We start from the raw sequence: 24,415 nt of genomic DNA on the forward strand, positions 1-24,415 counted from the left end.
CATTTTATATGATATGATATGGACTGGAAAAGGTATTAGGGTATTAGGGTCTTGAAACAACATTCATTTCCAGTACTGCGATTCTCCTTTGCACAAAAAGTGCAGAAATGTCTCCAGTTGGCAAGATTTTTCATAGCTTCTGATTTAAATCATTTAACCTTCAATAATATGGTTATGCAATTTAAAGGTGTATTCCCAAGTTTGTAATAAACGTCCAAACCCATTTCAAAGGGAGAGGTGCTTGTGTTTCTTCACCTTTTCTGGCATCTAATGACAATGCATCAGCAGAAAATGGGCTAATATTCGTAATCCCACTACACTTTGACACTTGCTTATCATCTAATTGTAAAAGGTTCTATAGAGAGGGGAAACAGCAGGGGAAAGCAAGGCACCTGTATTTGGTTCCAGGAAAAGCAAGGAACATGTATATGGTTCCGGGAAAAGCAAGGCACCTGTATATGGTTCTGGGAAAAGCAAGGCACCTGTATATGGTTCCAGGAAAAGGAAGGAACATGTACATCGTTCCAGGAAAAGCAAGGAACCTCTATATGGTTCCGGGAAAAGCAAGTCACCTGTATATGGTTCCGGCAAAAGCAAGGCACCTGTATATGGTTCAAGGAAAAGCAAGGCACCAGAATATGGTTCCAGGAAAAGCAAGGTACCCATTATATGGTTCCAGGAAAAGCAAGGCACCTGTATATGGTTCCAGGAAAAGCAAGGCACCAGTATATGGTTCCAGGAAAAGCAAGGCACCTGTATATGGTTCCTATTTTTCCCTAGGACGAGCCTTAAATAACTAATTGTCCCCATTGACCGTATATATTTCAGTTATTACAATCTTGCTCAATTACTGTATATTACAAAAGAAAAACTCGCTAAGGTGCTTACAGTAAGTGATTATAGTTCACATTTTTGCAGCCGTTTCATTCTGAATTAAAGCAACACTGATCTGCGAGAGAAAAGCATTACCTTGTATGTTTAGCCATAACTTCGCTTATTTTATGTTTTATGCTCAAACTATTCCCAGGTCTCACATATTCAAATATAACTGTTTCTTGCCTACAGGTATTCAAGTGAAATGATTTCCTGGATGAGACTCTGTTGATCTACATGCGACAATGCCTTTAATCCCAGGAAGCACAGTGCCACTTTTGGAGAAAAAACAGAGGCAGTCTCTATAATACATATGATCAAGTTACCAGTTTTGAATAAGGTACGAAATGCATTAACTATTTAAAAAGAGGTTTGCACATCAGAACCGGATTGTTTTTGTGTAGTGCTACTCTCGTGCTAATTTAATCCTGTCTGATTAAATCATAGCCATCCGTGTTTTGCACTAGGTGATGCTGGGCGATGTTCCATCCTCTCTTATCTATGTAGTGTATTATTTTTTTATTGTGTAAGGTCACTAGTCTGTTCTTTTTACTATGTAATGTCCGTGATTTCAACATAGTTCATCAATAGACGTTCATATTTGATACTATTTTATGATCTTAAAGAACGTTGGGATGCAAATCACATATTAGTTTATCCACATAAAACCGGGCATGTAATGGATGAGTTAATGGATGTTTATACGTTAAAACATGTGGAATCAGAAGTGAAGTAGAATGAACCAGAGGTTTGAGTGTTCATCAGCACATTACTTTGTCATATGTTCTTAAAAAAACATTCCATCTGAGCTTGTGTGTGCACTTTTAATTTAGCTACATTTTAAACATGCCAGCCAGACTTCAATAGGGCACCACAGGTACATGAGAAGGTTGAGACCACATTACCACTCATTCCTTAGACTGCTTCTGAGGTTTTACATTCATTACAAACATGTGTTGAATGAGTCTGAGATAATAAATAGAAGTAGAAAAGCAATCGTGCACAATGAGGAGTTTTTTACACAGAGAGGTTCTGAGTCATATTGAATGGACAAAGAGGGCGAAGCTCGAGTGGTCTAGTATGTCACTCAGAAGCCAGAGGTGATCAACATCCCAGTGATTCACTTTTTATCCATCTATTATACTATGGTGTGCACGCCCCCACAAAATCATCTGTCCCTAGTTAAAACAGGTACACTCCGGGAGAGGAGCAGCGGGGGAGCCGCTGCTATCCGTCTGTAATTCTATATTTCAATGCTTCATTGAAGTGTCTCTATAATGTTGCTCAGTACAAATGGAACTACATAACAATATTAAATAAAACAATTTTGTCTTGATTTGGCTTGATTATACTCTGAGATAACTTTTCACATGAATTGCCACGGTTGTTCTAGCCGTTAGTATTTAGGTCTCAATCACGAATGCCGCAGTATTGGTGCATTATTTAGTGTCCCTGTTAAACTGGGGACTAATATGCAGATGGTTCTTTCAACAACAAAATATACCCGTTCCAGTATTTTCCTGGCCACCCCTTCCTACACCCCCCCCTCAATTAAATATCAATAGAGACCTGTTGATAGCTACCTATGAAAAATTCCAACTGCAGGATTTTAGCCATACACCCATAATTCAAACCCTTGGGCAAACCTGTTTACTCAGCTGTGAGAATTTACAGAGGCACTTGTAATTGATGCCTCATATTCATTCAAAAAGGACATTATTGAGGTTAATATGAGACTTCTGGCTTTTGCAGGAAACGTTATCCTGTGTGTAACCATAAAAAACGTAAATGAAAATTTTTAGGGAAGGTACACATTTGCAAAATCTAGGGGCAGATGTACGACAAAACAGGTCAGCCCCATGTACAAACCATTTAGTGCGAGTAGCTAACCTATGAGCAACTCGCAAAATATGGTTTGCAACTCGCTATTAGGAAGGGGCATGCCAAGGGCGTCCCTTCCTAATAGTTAGTGAAAATGGCATGTACCATTGTTTTGCAACTGCATTGCGGTCGCAAAACACTCACAGTTTACCACCCTTTTCAAAAGGGTGGTGAAGCATTCGCACCTGTGCAAAAATATTTTTTAAGAGCAACTGCTCTTAAAAAATGAAACTGAAAAGTTACATTTTTGTTTTTTAAATGCATCCCATTTTATTTGAGGAAAACGGGATGTATTTAAAAAAAAAATGCTTTATTGAAAAAGCAGTCACAGACATGGTGGTCTGCTGACCCCAGCAGGCCACCATTCCCAGAGTGCTAGCCATTCCCTATGGGGTCACAAAATGCGCTTGCCTCGTGGATATTAATGAGGTATGCAATTTGCGACCCCATTGGGAATTGCAAACAATGTTGTACATTGCATTTTGCGACTCATTGAGAATGGCCGACACTCACAGGGATGGCGGCCTGCTGGGTTCAGTAGACCACCATGTCTGTGACTGCTTTTTCAATAAAGCAGTTTTTTTTAATGCAGTCTGTTTTACTGAAAGAAAAATGGGATAAATTAAAAAAGAAAAATGAAACGTTTCTGTTTCATTTTCTAAGAGTAGGCAGTGGTTCATGGGATCACTGCATGCTCTTAAACTGTTTTCGCTACGAATCACAAAGGGGATGGGGACCCCTTCGCGTTTGCGCCTGACTTGCCACCTACTTGAAGAATGCGGTAAACTGCGATTGTTTAGCGGCTGCATTCCGGCTGCAAAACAATTGTACATCCCCCTGCAACTTGCTATTGGCAAGGGACACATTTGGCATGCCCCTTCCTAATAGCGACTCGCAAACCCTATTTTGCTAGTTGGTAACAGGCTATCGACTCGCAAAATAGAGTTGCTAAATGCTACAGGCCGTTTTAGCGGTTGAAAACGGCCTGATTTACTGTTTGTGTCCCCTAAAAACGGTCGTACATGTGGCCCCTAACCCCTTACATCCAAGTATTGGTTAACTCTATTTAGTTAAAAGAAATGTGCAAGAAAAAATGCCTTGTAGTAGGCCAGCGCTGGGAAGCCCCATCTGGGGACTTTCAAAGTCAGTATAATGTAACAACATTAACCCTACATTCCGATGAGCAGAGTCTAATATGCTGTTTGCTGCTGTTGTTGAGGGATGGGAGGCTTTGTCTTTCATGAGTCATGGCCCTTCCTCACACCCAGCAATGGTTATAAATAGCGTCTTACACTCTGCACATTGGTATGTATAATATATAGATATATGAACTGCAATTGAGGTACAAAGTGTAGGTCTGTGGAGCCCTATGGAGGACCCACTTCTCTGCCTTTGATGGGTAAGATTCTTTCAAAGCTATTTTATGTAGAGTTATTTGTAGTGCATGTGGCATGGCGAAAGAAAGTCAAGACTTGAGGTTGCATTTCACATTTTGCTGGCCATATTGTGTTCTGAGTTAGGGGGCATTCATGCTCTTGCACAATTCAAAATGCTGCCTTGTGCCATCTTTGGTCTTTATTTATCATTGTTCTAATATGAGTCTTTAAAATCTGGTTCCTGTGATTTTTAGACTGTACTAAGAGTACTTTAGCCTTCTGTGTTCTCATGGAAGAGCAGAACTAGTTATATAGGCTTTTACAGCAGATCTGCTATAGTCACTTATTTTCTAGACCAATCAAAAAAATGTTTAGTAAACATTTGAAGATGTTCTTGTTCTGTTGAATTTGTGGTCCGGAGTATGGGTTAGCTGCTTTTCCCAGTTTTGCTTCTTAGTTGTTGCCACCTCCTCATGCCGGCGTCTACCACCATTATACCTCTTTTTTTTTTTAAAGTTCAAGTTTATTGAAACCAGGCATAAAAAAACCAATATAATAACAGTGCATCAAATCAATATAAATGTTATATGAAAATGAAAGGTACATATTAAAGATGCGTAATGAAATGGATTCAATGAACAATTATATCTGAACCAAAGGAAAGGAAAGGAAGGGGAACAAAGGAAGAATAGTATAATAAATTTAGACAATAAACAAAGTGAAACAATTTTATGTAAAACAATTTTAAGTATAACATTGTATGCTGATAAGTGATTCTATACATAAGAGCAGGAATACAAATAAGTATAGGTTAAACAATAATAATGAGAATAATTAAAGAAAAAAGACAACCAGAAATGATCATGGTGGTTTACGAACCTCATCTGACTTATTTGTATGAGTAACAATAGAGGGACTTGGGGAAGAGAGTGTGGATAAGTATGTAGTAAGTGGGATCCATAATAAATCCCTTTTAATTGCAAGGGAAATAGGAGTGACATAATTAGTATCTAGTCTGTGATGAAAACAAATGGCATTCCATAAGTAACTTTTGGCGTATCTTTCCAGTTGGAGGTTATCATGTGGAAAACTACAGCTAGTAGTAAGTCGAGTAATTTAAAGTGAGAAGGGGTTTGAGGCCAAGATGGGGATAAGGTACCTAGGAGAACAGTTGAAGGGGAGAAGGGGACTTTTGTGTTAAAAATAACGTTTATACAAGACCAAATTGATTGCCAGAAGGCATGAATATTAGGGCAATGGAATAGCATGTGAATTAGATCAGCATTTGGGCATGGGCAAGACCAACATTTAGACGAAAGGTCTGGGGAAAAAGATGCCAATTTTGCTGGAGAGAATAATAAACGCTGATAAATGAAATAAAGGGTCTGGGTAGTGTTGGCTGCTCTGGACGTCTTATGAATCTTGAACCATAATTTATCCCATAAAGTAACTGACCAGGATATTAACAATCCTGTTCCCAGGCCAATTCACTCTTTGTCTTAAGCCTTTCTGAAGGAGATAAAAGACATTTATAAATACGAGAAGCAGAAGGCCAAAAGCGGAAAACTTGTGGAACAGGGAGAGGGAAGGTCAGGAGAGGAAGGGAGTGATTGAAGATAGTGTTGAAGGGCAGGAAGTAGAAGATCATATTGTTTCCTAAAAGAATTAGGAAGAAGGAATTGAGATTGAAGATCAGAGAAGGTTAAAGGTACATTGTCAAGCAGGAGTTAAGAAATACATAGTAAACCTTTGGATCTCCAAGATTTCCAGAAAAAAGAGCGATTTTTGATACGAAGTAATTTGTTATGCCAAATAGTTTGTTAAGGTAAGGAAGTAAGAGAAGGGTATAAGGAAGGTAAATGGGGAGTTAAAAGGTGACATGTATGAGCAATAATAGGAGAGTGCAGAAAAGAAGCATTAGCAGTAAATGCAAGTGTTTCAAGGAAGTCAAATGGCGAGAAAAGGGATTTTTCAATGGATAACCAAACAGGAGGATGTGTGGAGAATTCGGTAGATAACCATAGAGAAGCTTGTTTGAGAGAAAATGCGTAATGATAAGATTTAAAGTCAGGGAACTTAAGACCTCCATTGGTTTTATCTCTTTTAAGATAAGATAAGGCGATCTGTGGCGGTTTGTTGTTCCAGAGAAATTTCAATAAGATTGAATCTAATCTCTTAAAATAATAACCTGGTATATGGACAGGTATCATAGAAAGCGAATATAAAATTATAGGTGCTAACATCATTTTAATTGAATCCAGTCTACCCCACCACGAGAGAAAGAGAGGATACCATCTGGTAATTGAATCAGTCAGTTTTTCCGTGATATACTCAAAGTTGAACTTCAAAGTATCAGAAATAGAAGAAGAAAACCATAATCCTAAGTATTTTAATTTAGTCGGTTGCCAGAAAAAACCTGTTTGATCAAAGTAATGACGCAGTCATAATACATTAAGGGGTAGAACTTCACATTTATCTCGATTGAGGCGATAGCCTGAGACTTTTGAGAAAGTGTCAACCTGACGGAGGAAAGAAGGGAGAGAAGTATTGGGATTAGAGCAATATAAAAGGATATCGTCGGCGTAAACAGACTAATTAACTTGGCTGGGGCCTGGGTTATAACCGGTAATTTGAATGTGTTGTCTTATTTTTGTTAAAAAGGGTTCTAATGCCACTATAAACAACAAAGGGGACAAGGGACAGCCTTGGCGAACACCTCTGAAAAAAGAAAAATAATCTGAGATTTTGCCATTGGCAAAGATAGAAGCTCTAGGGCCAGAATATAATAGGGAAATAAGGGAGATTAATTTTGGGGGAAAGCCTATCCATTTGAGAGCGTAAAACATAAAATCCCAACTTATCCTGTCGAACGCCTTTTCCACATCCAAAGTTATAGCGGCGAGCGGATAATGTAAGGAAGAAGCCTTGCTAAGAACATTAAAGAAGACTCTTGAGTTATCGGAGGATAAGCGTCCTTTGACGAAACCAGATTGTTCTGGTCCAATGAGTTCAGGTAAAATGGGGTCGATACGTAAAGCAAGTAACTTTGCAAAGATCTTATAGTCCGTGTTTACAAGAGAGATGGGCCGATAATTTTTACAGAAACAGGGATCTTTATTGTCCTTGGGGATTAAACAAATCATAGCTTCTTGAAAAGAGCCATTCGCAATAAAAGGAGTTAAATAGGAGAAGAAGGTGCGGAAGAAGAAGCTTCGAAAAATGTTCATAAAATTCGATGGTAAAGCCGTCAGGGCCTGGAGACTTACCACGTCGTAAGACCGAAACTGCATGAGAAATTTCCGCCAAAGTTGTATCTGTTTCGAGCGCATCAAAATGAATGTGGGGAGAAGAAGAAGCGACTGATTGAAAGGAAGAGGATAAATCAGATGGAAGGGGTTGTGTTTCAGGAGTATAAAGATGTGACAAATTCCTGTAAAATATCGTCATCTTTGAAAAGAGAGTTACCAGTAGAATTTGTTATGGAAGCAATCCTTGTTCTGTCACGGCGAGTTTTTAAGTAATTAGCTAAGAGCTTCCCCATTTTATTTTGACCCCCATAATATCGTGTGCTACTTTTCAAAAGATAGGAAGCTGCAGCGTCAGTAGATAATGTATTGAAAGTAACCTTGGCGGAAACTAGATCTTTTAAAGAAGATTCTGCGAGTGAATGGTAATAGGTATACTCTAGTTGTTTAATTTTAGCGAGAAGTTGGGAAGATTGTTTCTCAAAACTCTTTTTTTTCTGAGAAACATAATTGATTATGAAACCTCTAGCAGTTGCCTTAAAAGAATCCCAAATCATAGCAGGAGAAGAATCAGAGAGGTTATTAAAAATAAAAAAGTCACTAGCAAAGGAACTGAATTGGCCAGAGAATTTAGGATCTGCAAGAAGGGAGTTATAAAACGCCATCTGCCAGAGGATGGGGAGAAGGGAATTAGGTCAAAATCAACAAAAACCGGGGCATGGTCTGAGATTAAAATGGAGCCTATCTCTGAGTTAAGAGCGCATTGAGAAAGGGACTTACTAAAAAAGAGATAGTCAATGCGAGATTGTGTTTTATGTGGAGGAGAGAAATAACTATATTTCTGGAGATCTGGATGACAAAGTCTCCAGATATTGATTAAAGATTTACGAAGAATGGCGGAGGTAAATTCGGAGTGCATTTTGGAACGAACAAATTTAACTGGGGAGTGTCTATGTAAAATGGGATCATGAATTTGGTTACAGTCACCACCAAAAATAACATAATCATCATCAAATGAGAGCAATTTGTCAGAAATAAGTACCCACAAATTGTTATCAACAGAAACCGGAGCATAGACATTAAAAATAACTAACGGTACATTATCAATTAATTATTTGGTAATCACCCAGCGACCATCAGAATCAATTTCCTGATGAACAATAGAAACATTAAACTTTTTGTGACACAAGATTACAACACCATTCTTTTTGCCTAAAGCCGGGGAAGAGAAAATGTTGCCAACCCAAAGTCTTTTCAATTTAGAGGCTTCAATATCTGATAAATGGGTTTCTTGCAACATGGCAATATCTGTTTTTAGTCTTGCCAAATGGGATAGCACTCGTTGTCTTTTAATGGGATTATTTAGACCTTTAACATTCCATGTAGTAACTCTGAATGTAACTGAGAAAAAGTTACATCATTAAACAAAAAGCATACCATGCAATGAACAATCTTACAAACTAAACTGTGCATCAAGTAAGAGAGAATAAAACTGGAAATAGAAATACAATGGGGAAGATACTTAAGAGAGGTAAAGATGAGCGGGGAAAGAAAGGAGAAGAATGAAGAAAGAAGAAAACGTCGTAGAGTGAAGGGGAATAGAACAAAGTAAGAATGAAGGATGTAGAAAAATGTTTTGAGAAATAGAGCCGAAGGCAAAGAAATCAGAGTAAGAGAAGGATGTGAAGAGGAGAAGATAACAGAGAGAACAAAAAGGAGAATATTGAAGACAAAAGACTTACAACTAATCCAGAACATACGAGGGGTGGAGGGGTGGAAGGCCACAAGGAACAATGACATGTTCGAGACCCATGGGGGAAGACGGGGTGGAGAACAGAACCAACGTACTTCAGTACATAGGGGAGGGATGAAAGATGCTGGAGGGAGGAGAAAAATGTCAAGTACATGCTAAAAAGCATTAAGAACAAAGGTTACAACAGTATACAAAGGTTAGGAGGGAGGTCCACCCACAAGATTCAGCAATGGCTCATAAAGAGTCCACTAAATTCCATGTGAAACAAGGAGCTCACCAGGGAGGGCAACAGATACGTCACTGGGAAAAATAAGTCTCAAGTATGAGTGTACAACATCTTTATTTTCTTTTTTTCATATTCTGTTATTGTATTAATTGTTCCAAACATCAGACACCATCAAATCTTGATAAATAAATAGAAGGTTACATCAATAATTACACATAGTAAAACATAATCTCCCCACATCTACATCTCAGCAACCATACATTACCTCATCATTCAATCACACACATACATTCACACATGTACCACACTCAGTGCAGGTTCCTCAACATAATCCCCAGAATAACGCAGGAGTGGGATCCAGCGGCGCCTTCATAGCACACTGCCAAAGATTCCAGATCGATAATACAGGATCCCAGAATTAGGTAACGCCAACGCGCGTTTCGGTGCCAAGCCCAGATCTACGGGCGCACCTTCATCAGGGCTTTTACGCTGAGGGAGAGGGGAAAACATGACTCAAGGATGATACACCAGTGACAAATCTGTTATAGAAAAAGACTTAGTTTAGATTAAACAATCTGATATCCAACTCATTAATTTACACATTTATATTCAAATATACAGCAATACAAAAAAGTCTAAAAAAGAGTCTACAGTTTTTCATAAGTACTACAGATTCATATATCATTAGGCTATTTTTCATTAAAATAGATTCTACAATTCAATATTTAACATTTAGCCTCAAGACCACGTCCCATCCATGGTGAGCTCCAACCTAGCAGAGCAACTGATAATTTGAAGAATAAAGAAAAATAGTTAAAAAAACACACACAGGAATCCCCAGGTGCAAACACTCAAAAACCTCGCGTTCATAACGCTCATACAAAACACCAACACTCTCCAAAAAAGTTCTCTCGTGGTTACGTGGAAATCCTCAGAGAGGTTTTATGTCATATTTGATAGTGACAGTTTCCTGGTTTCATTTATTCGTTTTCTCTAACGCAAATGCGACCATTCTCTAAAGGGGCCATGCTGCCTACACTAACCGGGTAGCACATGATTCAATTTCAAGGATCTTTCTTTTACCTGAGCCACTGGTCTACTAATCCAACAAAGGGCACTGTCAGTTCGTATCAGGTCCACAAGGGTAACTTCAGACCCACACAAATCCGCTCGGGACCTGTTTCCAAAGAAAACCGGATTTATGAAGGAATTCTCAACGGGTGATCACCACCAGGCTCACAGTTATTTCAATAGAGGCTCACTCCTAGAGTCACCCCCTGACAGCATTTCAGTCTGACGCTTACCATTTAAAGGGTTTTATTCCTCCACGTATATCGAAGGGTTTTTTTTTTCTCCACAATGATGGCGATTTCGAACTTCAGGAGATCCCGTACAAGTATATCTAAACACAAGATATAATAAATCGAAGAATATTACATAATGATTCCTCATTCGTAATCGGGAAAGCTTTTTATTAAAGCAATATAACTTCAAATTAACAAGAGTCCAGATCTGCTGAAAGTGGACCTACTTCTAGATGTGACTTTACAGAGGTAGAATGCTAGAGAGAAACTAAATCAGTAGCTAGTATTTCTATAGAGCTCTAGACAGGATGCTTAATGGAATTCCCAAGTTGCACATACCGTGAAGTGCACAACAGAGATCACATATTCAGGCCCACGATCGAGAGAGTTCCCAAGACTTTTACGCAAACAGCTTAAGGAACTTCATTTTCTGCAGAGGATACAAAAACCGAATACACGGGATAGATAAAAATCGAGCAACACAGCAATTTTTTTGACAGTTAGTACGAGGCACAGGTATTCTGATCACATAAACTCCCTTTCCGGATGGCTCACTCACGAAATGCACAGACTGGTTTCTATCCTAAACAGAGTTAAACCTCTTCACAGCCCGAGCGGTTAAATATTAATACGATAGCCCAACAGAGGTCTTCTGGTTGTAAAGATAGTTATTCGATCAGTAGCTCCACCAAAAATGGCGTGCCTATCTCACCTGAAGCATATAGCGGAGGGTACGACTTTCCTCGCGTCAAACGGTCGGCGGGTTTCAGGCAACTAGATTTTGCATTTTCCTGCTGCTTAAGAGCAAGCTATAGACCCGCCTCTAATTTCTGACTACGAACACCTGGCGTCCGCTCAATATTCCATGTGGATCGCAATAAGATCCGGCATGGATCGGGACGCACGTGTTAACTATAGTGCGCACCCTCGAGAGGTGAACAACAGCGGACAGCTCACAGAATATATGGTAGAGCAAAGTATATCAATGCCTCGATAGAGTAGAGGAAGCGCCGCCCTCCAAAAAATCACGCGCCGCAAATGGAATCTGACAATCAGACCCACGAAACTCGCCACGGGGCTCAACACGGGTCCCACCCTCTGAGGACTCCAAACGAACACACCAACCACACAATAATATGGCAGGTATTTTGTCACGCTATCCGGTTTTCATTCAATTAGACAAAGATGGAGTCAGTACACAGTCTTCAATTTCCATAAGGGCAGGTAGATAATTAACACCGCACAAGGGAAAGGTACATAGGAATATTTAAATGGATCAACAAGAAAGCGGACAGAAATGGTCAATTAATAAGGAGGCATTTTCCCCATGGGCACCCGATTTACAGAATGGCATTTTCCCATGGGCACCAATCGTTCAAGCCAGATTTAACTGCATCCAAGAGAAAGATCCAAAAAACTTCTCTTTTCTTCCTTATTGCCGTCACATCCTTCCCTGGGATGTTGCTTATCTTTTCAAAAACAGACCATTTGAGATCAGATTCACGATGGTTGGCAGTGCTCCAGTGGGCTACGAGCGGAGCCCCACTCCTGAGATTTCGAATACTGAACTAGTGTTCACCTATTCTGGTTCTACACTCCCGTCCAGTTTCCCCCACATAGGGGAGCCCACAGGGGCACATGATGACATACACAATGTTAGAAGTCCGGCAATTACTTATATCATTCAATTTGATAGTTCGATTGCCAATCTGCAACGTGCTACCCGTCAGGGCTTGCGGGCATGCGTGACAATTCCCACAGCAGTTGTTCCCAACCACAGGTGGAAGACCAAACACTCCAGTTTGCTTAGATACCAACGTGGAACCAACAGTTCCTCTGACCAGATGGTTGCGCAGATTTTTATTGCGCCGGAAGGCAAAGATGGTTTGGGTATCTGTCTTTCAACATCATTGACATTGAGAATATGCCACAATGAGTTGATTACCTGTCGGATTTTGTTATTCATCACTGAGTGTTTAGTAATGCATACAAGGCAGTCAGAGTTGGCACTTTCACGTTCAATGAACATGCTATCCCTGTTAAAATACCTCGCTCTCTTGAATGATTCTCTGATGAGGCGGCGTGGGAATCCCCTCCTTGACAGTTTCTCTTTCAAAATGTCTGATTGAACGAGAAAATCACCCAACAATGAGCAATTTCTCCTCAATCGAAGGAATTGACTAAAGGGAATAGAGTCACACTGGCTGCGAGGATGGAAGCTTCCATACTCCAGGAGTGTATTCTTCGCCGTAGGTTTGGTGTAGAGGGAGACATAGAGAGACCCCTCTGCATGTCTCACCCACACATCAAGAAACTCTACTTGTAAGCCATTGGCATTAGCTGTTAAGCGCAAATTGGGATCAGCAGCATTGATCCATGCCACAAATTCATCTAGTGAAGCCTGGTCGCCGCTCCAGATGAAGAAAATATCATCAATGAAGCGCGACCAGGCTCGGATGTTTTCAGAGAAGGGAGCCATCTCATTGTGGATGTTAAAGGATTAAAAATGGCCCATATATAGGCAAGCTACACTGGGGGCACACAAGGCCCCCATGCTGACTCCCTTGACTTGATGAAAAAACTGTCCATCAAACTCGAAATAATTTTCACGAAGAACAATTTCGAGGAAGCTAATGATCGTTTCAGCATTAGGTAGGTTGGCTGCAAACAGTATACAAACATTAATACTCTGTAATTGAATCATAACTAAAATTAAGGTTTATGAGAAAAATAGAATACCTAACAGAACCCAAATGTCTATTTGAAGTTTGATGAAGAGGCAGCATCCATTGGTTCAGTCTGATCGGAGTAAAGGAAGCTTTTTAGTTTCAATGGATCCTCATAAGTGCTAGTTTTATTATTAATGGTCACTTTAAAAAGGCTGGGGTGAAAGAGACCATAGCGTGCACCTATCAAACGAAGTTGAGGTCTTAGTGTGAAAAACCCCTTTGACGGTCTGCCGTTGATTTAGCATAATCTTGGGTGAAAAATAAAGAGCTTCCTGACCAGGTGATTTTGTTTATTGCTCTAGCTGCAGATAAAACCTTTAACAAGTCAGTGTATTCAAGAAAGTATAGAATCACACCCCTTGGTTTTCTGACTGAAGGGGAGGCTGTCGAATGCATTGCTGAACCCAATCGATGAGCTCTTTGGATGTTCAGAGCAGTATCATCCGATAGGTGAAGGAGTTTGGGAAGAAAAGTCTTGAAAAAGGCAATTGGGTCTGAGCCTTCTGTTCCTTCAGGTAGACCATAAATACGGAGATTGTTTCTCCTGCTTCTGTTTTCTAAATTTTCTATTTGCTTGCGCATCAACGAAACCTGGGAACATAAAGAGTCTACTTTGGAAGTGGAGGAAATTAAGGAGAGAACATTCTGCTCCAAAGTAGTGACACGTTCTTCCACATTTGACTATTTGTCAGAGAGGACCTGGAGCTTAGAATTAGTCTCTTCAACAAATGGATGTAAAGCCCTAATTTCTTCTAACAGCAGGTCCATTGTAACCAAAGAGGTTTGTTTAGGAGGAGACGGAGGATCTTTTTTCAACCTTTTAGTGGACGCCTTGGCAACAGTAGAAGTTAAGGTGATCGCTGGTGTCGACACATTGGTAGGCGAGGTGTTGGTTGAGTCATCCATGTCCAAACACTGGTATTGTGAACTGGTTTGAAGTAAAAAGCTGCGGGATGAAGACAGGCTGAGGTAAACCTTTAAGTTGCCGTCCCATAAATAAGGAGTAGTGGTATCCAAGATAAAAAATTTATAATAACAAGCTGTTATCACACTACAATGCGATAAGAATGAAGAGACAAGCAAGTATATATGCAGGGTGAAAACAACTAAAGAAATTGCTACAACATTACAATTGGCCACTGAGAGTGGTTCAGGGGAAGAGTGTACACCTGTCAAAGAGGTGTTGAAAAACAGCCTGTGCAAGATTAATGCTGCGTTAAGAATAGGCGCTCTGTAAAGCCTCTATAATTATTATACACAAAAACTAGAGAATATGCACTGTATAAAGAGCAGGCAACAATTAGGAAATAATGTGTTCATTTAAGCATTAGTATAGGTTGACTGCAGGATTAAAGCAAAATAGAGTTCAGATAAAAGTACATGTGAACCGCTCTATCACATTCATATATAAAGTATCACAAAGCACCACATAGTTATAAGCGGTGAGGCCGATACTCCAAATGCATTGTAAAAATTCCTGTAATTATCGCACTTTGTATTCTGAGGAAGACAGATAAATGTCTGGATAAAAGAAGGCTCTGTCCACACTAAAAGAGAATAAAAAATAAAAATAAAATAAAAAAAATGGCAAGCAAAGTCTCAATGAAATGGTTATATATCCAGTTTTAAGAAAGGAGGTTTCTGCAGGTCTTGAAAATGCTGTAGATATGGACCCTTTTAATAGCTTTGGCGAGCGCACAAAACATCCGTGAAGAGGGCGAGACCTGTGAGAGGCATGACATTGAAAGCAACTGCGCCAGCAAACACCACAGTATTACAGTCATTGAGTTTAATATTAAGCATACATTGTAGAAGGTGTGTCTTTAAATTGGTAAGCATTCAGTTGCTGCTCATGAAGAGAAATAGAAGAACCGCATTGGAAGGAGGTTCCGTTGGCGGTAGAAAAAGAGTAAAGAGCAAAGCAGCAGGCAGGAGCTCAACGGAGCTGAGATGCACACTATGTGAGGAAATAATGATTCACCTGTCTGTAAAAAGCATTTGAAAGCAAATACTGTTGGCATATAATTAGGTGAAATACTTCATGCTGTAGGCGAGCAACAGATGCAGCAATGTAAACATTGTATTGAAAACAGCTCCGTCATCGGGTGACACAAAATGGCGGGCGCACCCCTCATAAAGCCGTACTACCACTTATGCGCGAAACATAAATTGCAGGAAGAAACTCAGGATAGAATACCCTGATTTTGTCGGCAGTTCACACACCTCATCCTCCATGTGCATACAGCGAGCGTGATGAAAGGAGAACCACATTGGAAGCAACCGTCCCGTCAGCGGTCAGATCAAAATGGCGGGCGCGACCTCTGGAAAGCCGCGCCGTTATTTATTCGGGAGTTAAAGGTAATACCAGACCTTGAGGAGGCTCAAACTGAACGTTCCTGGATTCTTGGCAGGTTCGCACGCCTCATCCTCCATTTTGGAGTCAATATAGGTTCGGAAAGCTGCACGTTGGCCCGTCCTCACCTCCGTCAGCCCCGGAGAGTCACAAAGCAACCCCCATCCTCATCGGGCGCAAGCCACACCCCCCTATTATACCTCTTTTTAACAGTGCGATTTTTGCAGATAAATAAAATAAATAATGAACTCTTTCAGTAAGGCTTTGCAGCAAAGTCTGCCTATTTGACAAATGTGGAAGGATGCATGTCACAATATCTTGTAGTAACATATCTTTTGCATAATATTCCACCGAATAAAGATATATATGTTGTCTAGGTATACAGATGTGGAATTAATGATAGTAGGTATGTTTACAATGTTATATTCTAGTTACAATACTTTAGCAGGACGATATTTAAAACTCGATATTGTAGTCAAATGCTTCAGGTAATCTAGTTCTCCTCCGTGCTGTTAAGAACACAAGCTACGAGTTTTCATAAAGGATTTGGGGTCATGGACGTAGAGGAGTGTCATTCCAAATGTGTGAATCCATGAAATGTATTGCTAATGCACCGGCATAACTTTAATGTTAAAAATACCGTTTTGTCATATTGTCTGTGTTAGCAAATGCTTTACCCTTTCCAACTAACTACAAATGTTCTCCAAACCTCGAAATATTTTCTTTGTTAGGAAGTATATTATATTGTAAATTTTGCTGATCCAAGTACCCAAAAAACTAAAATGCTGATTGTGCACTTCACTTATTTTTTATTAATTTTCCCTCTACATTTTTACAAAATTACGATGTTTGCAAGATCGAAGTGACATAAAAATGGTCTACTTTATGTATTTTCTGGTATTAGGCTTCCCCACATGATTGTTCGTTACAATTTCTTCAGCTGTGTTTGCTTTTTGGTTTTGTAACATTGTACTTCAAGAAAGATTATACTGATTTGCATAGTTAAATATATGATTTAATTTTTAATACCATACTGAGGAAGAACACTCATAAAACATCATTGATGCTTTTTTATAATGGCTGGAACAGCGATTCCTTGATTCCTTCACGGTCAAGAGTGCTCATGTCTATTTTAAAGGAATACCCTGTGTTGTTAGTAGGTCTCTCAGTGGCTGCTTAAGATGAGAGAGAGAGGGAGAGTAGTCCATTCTGCCAGCATAAGCTTCATTTAGTATCTAAATTGAATGCACGTACAAATTGTCCTTGACTTTGTCATTTTTTCACTGTTTATGTGAGAAATTAAGTTCATTTTATCAGCAAGTATTTTTCATCCGTTAATGACACTCTGCTGTAATGCCCAGATGTAGAAGAAAGATAAAGCTGTTCTTATGGTAACATGACTTAGAGATCTTAGGCTCTTTGCTATTACCAGCACCCTCCTGCCTTCCCGTCTGCCTTTCGGCATCTCCGCAACACTGATAGGTTACTTTTCAAAGAAAGATTGGGTAACGATGGGGCCATGTAAACATCGTCAAGCTTTCCCAACCAGTTGTACCGCTCAAAGTAGTGTATGACAGGTTGGGAAACAGTTGGCATTTACAGATTAGGAGTCACCGTAAAGGCGGATTCTAAACTTGGTGAGCGTGAGGCGTTATCCTCTCTCTGTTGAACTATAAGCACTGTTTCATGAAAGTTGAGTGGTCTTGTGAGCCTATCCCTCCTCTCTTCTGAAACCCATTTCTGTCTTTCACATCAGTCAGGAGATTTGACTTCCCTCTTTTCTCCCTCTCCTCATTTGAGACAGAAAAGACACTCCATACCCTGGATGTCCGGGCACCCTTTGTTTTTACCTTGAGCAGGCAAAGAATATTGACTTCTCACACAGACCTCCTGCAACTTATGGATGTATAAAGTTTGGGAAGCAGTCTTTAAAAACATCCAAAGGCTTGGTGGTTTTATGCATCCTTTATTGCTACTCTCAGAAGGTTCTTTCAGACCTGGATTTGTGGTCAGACCCTTGCCACCCTTTAACGATTAAGGGTGTTATTCACAAAGGTAATCTTACACGCTTGTGCAAGTTTACACTTTTTCATTATTCACAAAACTGTGTTTTAATAATACGTGTACGAGTGCAGAGACTCTGCAGTTCGGGTGGAGATCTATGCACATAAAAAAATATGGCACATTTATGTCACTTTAAAAATAAGGGAATGCACCATCAAGTTGATCACCATTGTGAGTATAAAAGAAGCTTTGACATCTGATCATGTTATCTTCATACAGATCACTGATGTGAGTGGAATGTTAGTTGTGGTGTGTGATTGTTCCCCATCAACCTTTTCTTTTTGTGTGTTATTACACTTTGTACATTGACTATGGAATCAGAAACTGCAAATAAAAAATATTTGTATATTTTTCTAACCTCCTAGTTTGCCTGTTTACTTGGAGTGAGGGCTACATCACTAATATTTATTAGTGGGTTCATGATTCTCTACATATACAGCCACTTTAAATATGAATGCAAATGAACCAATATTCATTTAAATACCCTCACAAGTGCCTCCAGGGTAAAACAATTTGGAAAGCACACATGCTGCTCCTCTCTTCTAGAGTGTCTTCCAGGAACACATGAATATAAATATACTAACATAAGTCAACAAGCTTCCCAATCTGCTCACAGTCCCAAAAGAGATAGTGCCTAGCAGAAGTGGAGTTAAGAATAGAAGATTTATTCTTATGCAGATATACTTATATTAAGGATTTTCGGTAGTCTGAATTTATGTCGATCAGGGAAACTCCATGGGCATGATTCATAGAAAATAAGGGACAATATGGGGGAGATCTTCATCTGAAGATATTTTTCCTAGGTTTTACTCCTCACCAACTGTCCCATGAGTGTGATGCGAGGTGCAGCTTTCCAGGCGTATTCCTGGGAAAGTCAGGTGACTTTTCCAGCAGTCTCCTATTCTTAGTGTGCTTAATTTTCCATAACGGAGAAATCCACAAAGCAGAATAAGATTCTGCGTGTAGATGCACATTTCTTTCCTCCATGGGGAAATATTTTACCCCCCATTACACAGGGGGTGATCAGGCATCTCTCCCACCCTGAGAATGGAGTCCAGTCCTATGGTGGGGTAAATATCCACGCTGTCGAGGCCTGAGAACACCCAGGTCTGCAAGGCGCTCCACCTATGTCCCTAAGGTTTCATTGCTTGAAAAACTCATTTATCAATAGCTGAATCTAATCATTACGCAGAATAATGATCAAAGAAGTAAACAGAATATGTACAAAACCTTTTATATAATTCAGATTTGTTAAACATAAACAGTCATTGACTCTCAACTTTCAATATACTCTTGTTGCTAACAGAATCACATTTTATGCAAGTTGCATTGTTTTTTAACAATTCTTCAAAATAAAAGCCCAATGCATTTCGGGTTTTAAATAAACCCTTCTTCAGGGATCATATCTCAAAACTATGTTTCTTTCAAAATTGCTGGTTTTCGTCCTTCTGGTGGACACTACAATACAAACAGCAAAGAAGCCAATCATGATACTGATGTTATATCGGGTCTTTCGACTAGGCTGACCATTAAGTGAGTTGCGTTGTGTAGTGCTGTTAGCACTCTAGACGATGCACGCACGCATCCACGCATCCGCAGGCCAGGCGTGGCCTGCGGAGAGCTAATAAAAGGAAGGCGTGCGCTCGGGCACGTCACTTCCGAGTAACTTTATATGTGAGGCTGACTGGTGTTTGCTGCGCGCCTACGCCCCTGCGCTAGCGGTTCGGCCCAAGGCCTGGTCACCCACCTCACACCACTACACTGGCGACGAGCGGAGGGGGCCCAACCCTCGCCCGTGCACCTGCACTTAACGGAGCGGTCCGCTCCTCTTCCGCGGCGCTGACCGCGTGCATTCTTGCTCCCATCCGGTGAGCCTGCTGCTGCTGGGGCTCCCCCCCCCCCTGCCTCTGCCCTGCCTGCCTGCTGACGTGGCCTCCCTCCACTGGCTGCCCTCCGGCGAGGGTGCGAGCCATCGGCGGAGTCCTGTGGTGCCCTGGTTTTGGTGCTCTGCGACGAGTTGCCGAATCTCACGCATCTCGCGTGGTCCGCGGCACCGGCACCCTGCCAAACCTCACGCATTTTGCGTGGGACGCGGAATTCTGCCCTGCAAACCCTCACGCATCCCGCGTGCACCGCGGGTTGGTCGGCTGTGGCCTGGGGGAGTGTGCTAACGCCTGGAGGAACAACGGACGACGCCCTGGAAGCCTGGCAGTGCACCTGGTGCGGTCCTGAACATCCTGCGCCTGGCCAGGCACGGCGCACGTGGCGCAGGTGGAAGGTGGAGCACGTGGAGAGCGGACGGTGCGGATCCCTGCCCAGGTACACGTGCCGCTGCGAACTCCTGAGGGGACTGACGAGACCCGAAATTATCACCGCCCTAATTGGGAATCGCCGCCATGGGGGATGGAGATGGTGCAGCGCCCATCATTAGTATCCCTTTCCAGCACGCCGCGGCCGGGGTTTTGCCGCCATTCAGTGAATCGGTTGACCTGTCCACGGCCTCACCTCGCTGGAACATCTGGCTAGAAAGGCTAGAGAACTACTTTGTGGTCACACGGGAGACGGATGACGCAGTGAAAAGGTCATTACTGCTCCACTACGCTGGGGACGAGATATTTAGACTTTTTAAACACCTCCCCAACACGGGTGCGGCGGCCAGCTACGACGCCGCAGTTGCCGCCCTCAACGGACATTTTGATCCTCAATTAAACGTGGACTTCGAGGTCTTCAACTTGGGACAGACACGTCAACGAGACGGGGAGACTATGGATCAATTCCACACGCGTGTCAGGGAACTGGCCAGTTCCACCGACGAGGATCAGCCCAGAGCCATAAGAAGGCAATTGATCCAGGGATGCCGGGATAAGACCTTGAGAGGACAAATCCTTCGAAAGCCCAAAATCTCCCTGGAAGACATCCTTATTCTGGGCAGATCCCACGAGCTCTCGGATGTCAGGGCGACGGCCATGGAACAGGCATTACACAAAACCCCAATCAAGACGGAGAACATCAAGATAGAACGAGCGGACGCGGTGCGGCCTAAGACACGTGGTCAGACACAGAAAGGATATCGAAGGAAGTCACCCCAGGCCCGCTGCGGATACTGCGGCCATGAACCACATGCGGCCAAGGACTGCCCGGCCCAGGGACAGACCTGCGGGAACTGTGGGATCCCAAACCACTTCGCATCAGTCTGCCGCAGGAAGAACCAAACTAGAAACCCCAAGAAGCCATGGACACCAACTAAAGAAGTCCGCCAACTGTCACTAGACGACCAGGCCCCGGAGAGGTCAGAGAAGCACCTGCCCACGGTATACGATGATTCAGATTCGGAAGAAGAAGAGGCATACGTCGTCTCTTTTGCCCGGGAACTCAAGCAGCGGCGACGACCACAGCCAACATGCGTGGTACAAATGGGACAAAGCGAAGTGAAGGCGATCATCGACACAGGGGCCACTGTGAACGTGATGGGACTACAATTATTCAACAAGCTGCGTCCTCGCCCCGAGGTCCTACCGTCTAAAACGAGAATCTTCGCCTATGGTGCGGACACACCCCTACCTCTCAAGGGAAAAATCGTGATACCCATCCGAGCTGATGAAGAGGAAATAACGGCAACAGTCCACATCATCAACCGGGAAGCTGACACCCTACTGAGCAGCCATACGGCGGAGGATCTGAAATTGATAGCCTTCGCTAACCGGATCCGAGCTCACCAAGTGGACGAATTGCTGGAGCGTTTCCCTGAACTGTTCAAAGGACTAGGGTGCATCAAATGTGACCCCATCAAACTCCATATAGACAAGTCGATATCCCCCACAGCATTGCGCCACCGCCGGATACCCTTCCATCTCCGACCACTGGTGGAAAAAGAATTGGAGAAGCTAGAGAACCTTGGGGTCATTGAGAAAGTGACGGGGCCTACCCCATGGGTCTCGCCCATGGTTATTGTCGAAAAACCTAAACAGCCGGGCGAGATCCGTTTGTGCATTGACATGCGATTGCCAAACACAGCTATCCGGAGAGAGAGACACCTGACGCCCACAATGGACGACATAGTGGCTGACGTGAATGGGTCAAAATGGTTCTCCAAAATCCATCTTAATGCTGGATACCATCAACTACCCCTGGCGGAGGAGAGCCGATTCATTACCACATTCAGCACTCATCTCGGCCTCAGGCGCTACAAACGCCTCAATTTTGGCATTTCGTCAGCAGCTGAGGTGTTCCAAAACACCATTAGAGAACTCCTATCTGGGCTGCCAGGAGTCATCAACGTCAGCGATGACATCCTAATACATTCATCCACCGCATCTGACCATTACAAACATCTGCGGAATGTCCTGAAGAGACTAAGCACATATGGAGCGACACTTCACAAAGACAAGTGTCAATTTTTCCAATCATCTATTGAATTCTTTGGCTACATATTCAACCAGGAAGGAATTCAAGTCGACCCGAGGAAATCCAAGTCTATCAAGGACGCTCCAGCGCCCAAGTCCCCAACGGAGGTGAGAAGCTTCCTCGGGATGGCCACCTACTGTGGCCGATTCATACCGGGTCTAGCCACAAAACGTGAACCCCTACGAGCCCTCACCAAAGCGGACGCTGTCTGGCAGTGGGGCACCAAAGAAGATGAAGCATTCCAGAGCATCAAAGATGCCCTCCTGGGAAACGCCACACTATCCTACTTCGATCCCGGCAAACGCACTGAGGTCATCGTCGACGCCAGTCCGGTAGGCCTGGGAGCAGTTCTGACACAGGAGCATGAGCCCGGACAATGGACAGCACTAGCCTTTGCCAGCAAGGCTTTGACCCCCACCGAGACCAGGTATGCCCAAATCGAGCGGGAAGCCCTGGCAATCAAGTGGGCCTGTAGCCACTTCCACCTCTACCTACAGGGCCACCCATTCGTCATGGTCACCGATCACCAACCCCTAGTACATCTCTTCAAGGGCACGGCCCCGCATCCACCACCCCGCATTGAGAGATGGGTGATCCAGTTGCAGTCGTATGGAATGGAGGTGGTATATCGGCCAGGAGCCAGGAATCCGGCAGACTACCTGTCGCGCCACCCATTGCCTCAGGAGCCGACCCCCTCCGATGATGACTGCGAAGAATATGCCCGGTGGGTAGCACTCACATCCTGCCCCCTGTGCATGACCATCACTGAGATCAAGGAAGCGGCCGCTGATGACAATCCGTACATGAGAACGCTACAAGCCATCCAAGAAGGGACCTGGGCTAATTATCTACACCCCCCCGACACCTGGACGGCAGCGGACAAGGAGGCCCTCACAAAATTTTGGCATGTCCGTCATGAACTCAGTGCCACCGATGATGGCGTACTGCTAAGGGGAACACGACTGGTGGTGCCACAACGCCTTAGGCAGCGGGCTACGCAGCTCGCTCACGGCGGCCACCAAGGCGCCACGAAGATGAAAGCCCACATGCGGGAGAAGGTATGGTTCCCCGAGCTGGAAACTATGGTTGAAGATCATGTGAAGAACTGCCTATCCTGCCAACTGACGGGTGATCCGGAGAGGCCGGCCCGATCATCACGGAGGAGGCCTGCACAACACCGTGGACTAAAATAAGTGTAGACTTCGGGAGTTTCCCGGGCGAAGGACACACACTGGTGGCTATTGATTCATACTCCAAATACCTGTTGAAAGAATCGACTCCACAGCCTTCTCACACGTGGGGCCAGCACTAGAGAAACTGTTCTCCATGTTTGGTTACCCGGAGGAGTTAAAGAGCGACAATGGACCACCATTCCAGGGAGCATAGTTCGAAACATTCCTGAAGGCCAGGGGCATCACACACCGACGCATAACACCTCAGTGGCCGCAAGCAAATGGGGAGGCCGAAAGATTTATGCGGACTCTAAACAAGACATTCCGGATAGCCATGGTAGAACAGGCAGACCCTGAACAGAGACTACACGACTTCCTACGTGAATATAGAGGGGCCCCTCACTGCACCACCCAGAGAAGTCCGTGGGCCCTCATGTTCCAAGGACAACGCAGAGATCTCCTCCCCACTGCCCCGGGGATGGTGCCGACCCCGAATGAGATAAGTGAGACCCAGGAACGGAGGCGACAGAATAATCAGCGAGCCAGTCAGCGTCGAAGAGCAAAATCACGACGGCTGTGCCGGGGAGACCGAGTGGTCATACGGAACAGACGCCCTGGAGGAAAATTCCAGACGCCATACGAACCGGGACCGTGGATTGTGACAGCCACAAAAGGAACCATGGTAACGGCGCGCAAAGAAGGGGAAGAAGTGTCGAGGAACACCTTGTGGTTCAAAGTGGTACCCCCTGGGCCGACCAACAGCTCGGAAGCGGTGGACGATACTGGGGCATCGCCCAGGGCCCTAACGCAAGAGGCTGAAAACAACTCGCCAGCAGGGACCCGAGAAGTAATGCCGGAGTCAGAGAACAGGTCATCAACGATGCAGACTCCCACCAGGAGCACCCCACACCACCGAGAACATGGTCGAAACCAACTCCCGCGATACAACCTACGGCCCAATCCACCCCCGAGTCAGAAGCTCAAAGATTACGTCTGTCAGCTGAGTCCCTGAAGTCATCGACAAAGGACATGCAA

General features: G+C 43.1%; 1 protein-coding gene across 1 annotated transcript in view; it reads left to right on the forward strand.

The window, feature by feature from the left end:
* The window catches only part of LOC144823272 (sodium channel protein type 2 subunit alpha-like), a 662,530-nt gene that overhangs the window by 65,164 nt on the left and 572,951 nt on the right, over positions 1-24,415 (forward strand). Inside the window, exon 2 of the mRNA XM_078681628.1 lies at positions 1,066-1,213. The gene's annotated coding sequence lies outside the window, so the exon portion shown is untranslated. The remainder of the gene's footprint in view (positions 1-1,065; positions 1,214-24,415) is intronic.

Source organism: Lissotriton helveticus, chromosome 3_1 (genome assembly GCF_964261635.1).
Source record: "Lissotriton helveticus chromosome 3_1, aLisHel1.1, whole genome shotgun sequence".
Lineage (NCBI taxonomy): Eukaryota > Metazoa > Chordata > Amphibia > Caudata > Salamandridae > Lissotriton > Lissotriton helveticus.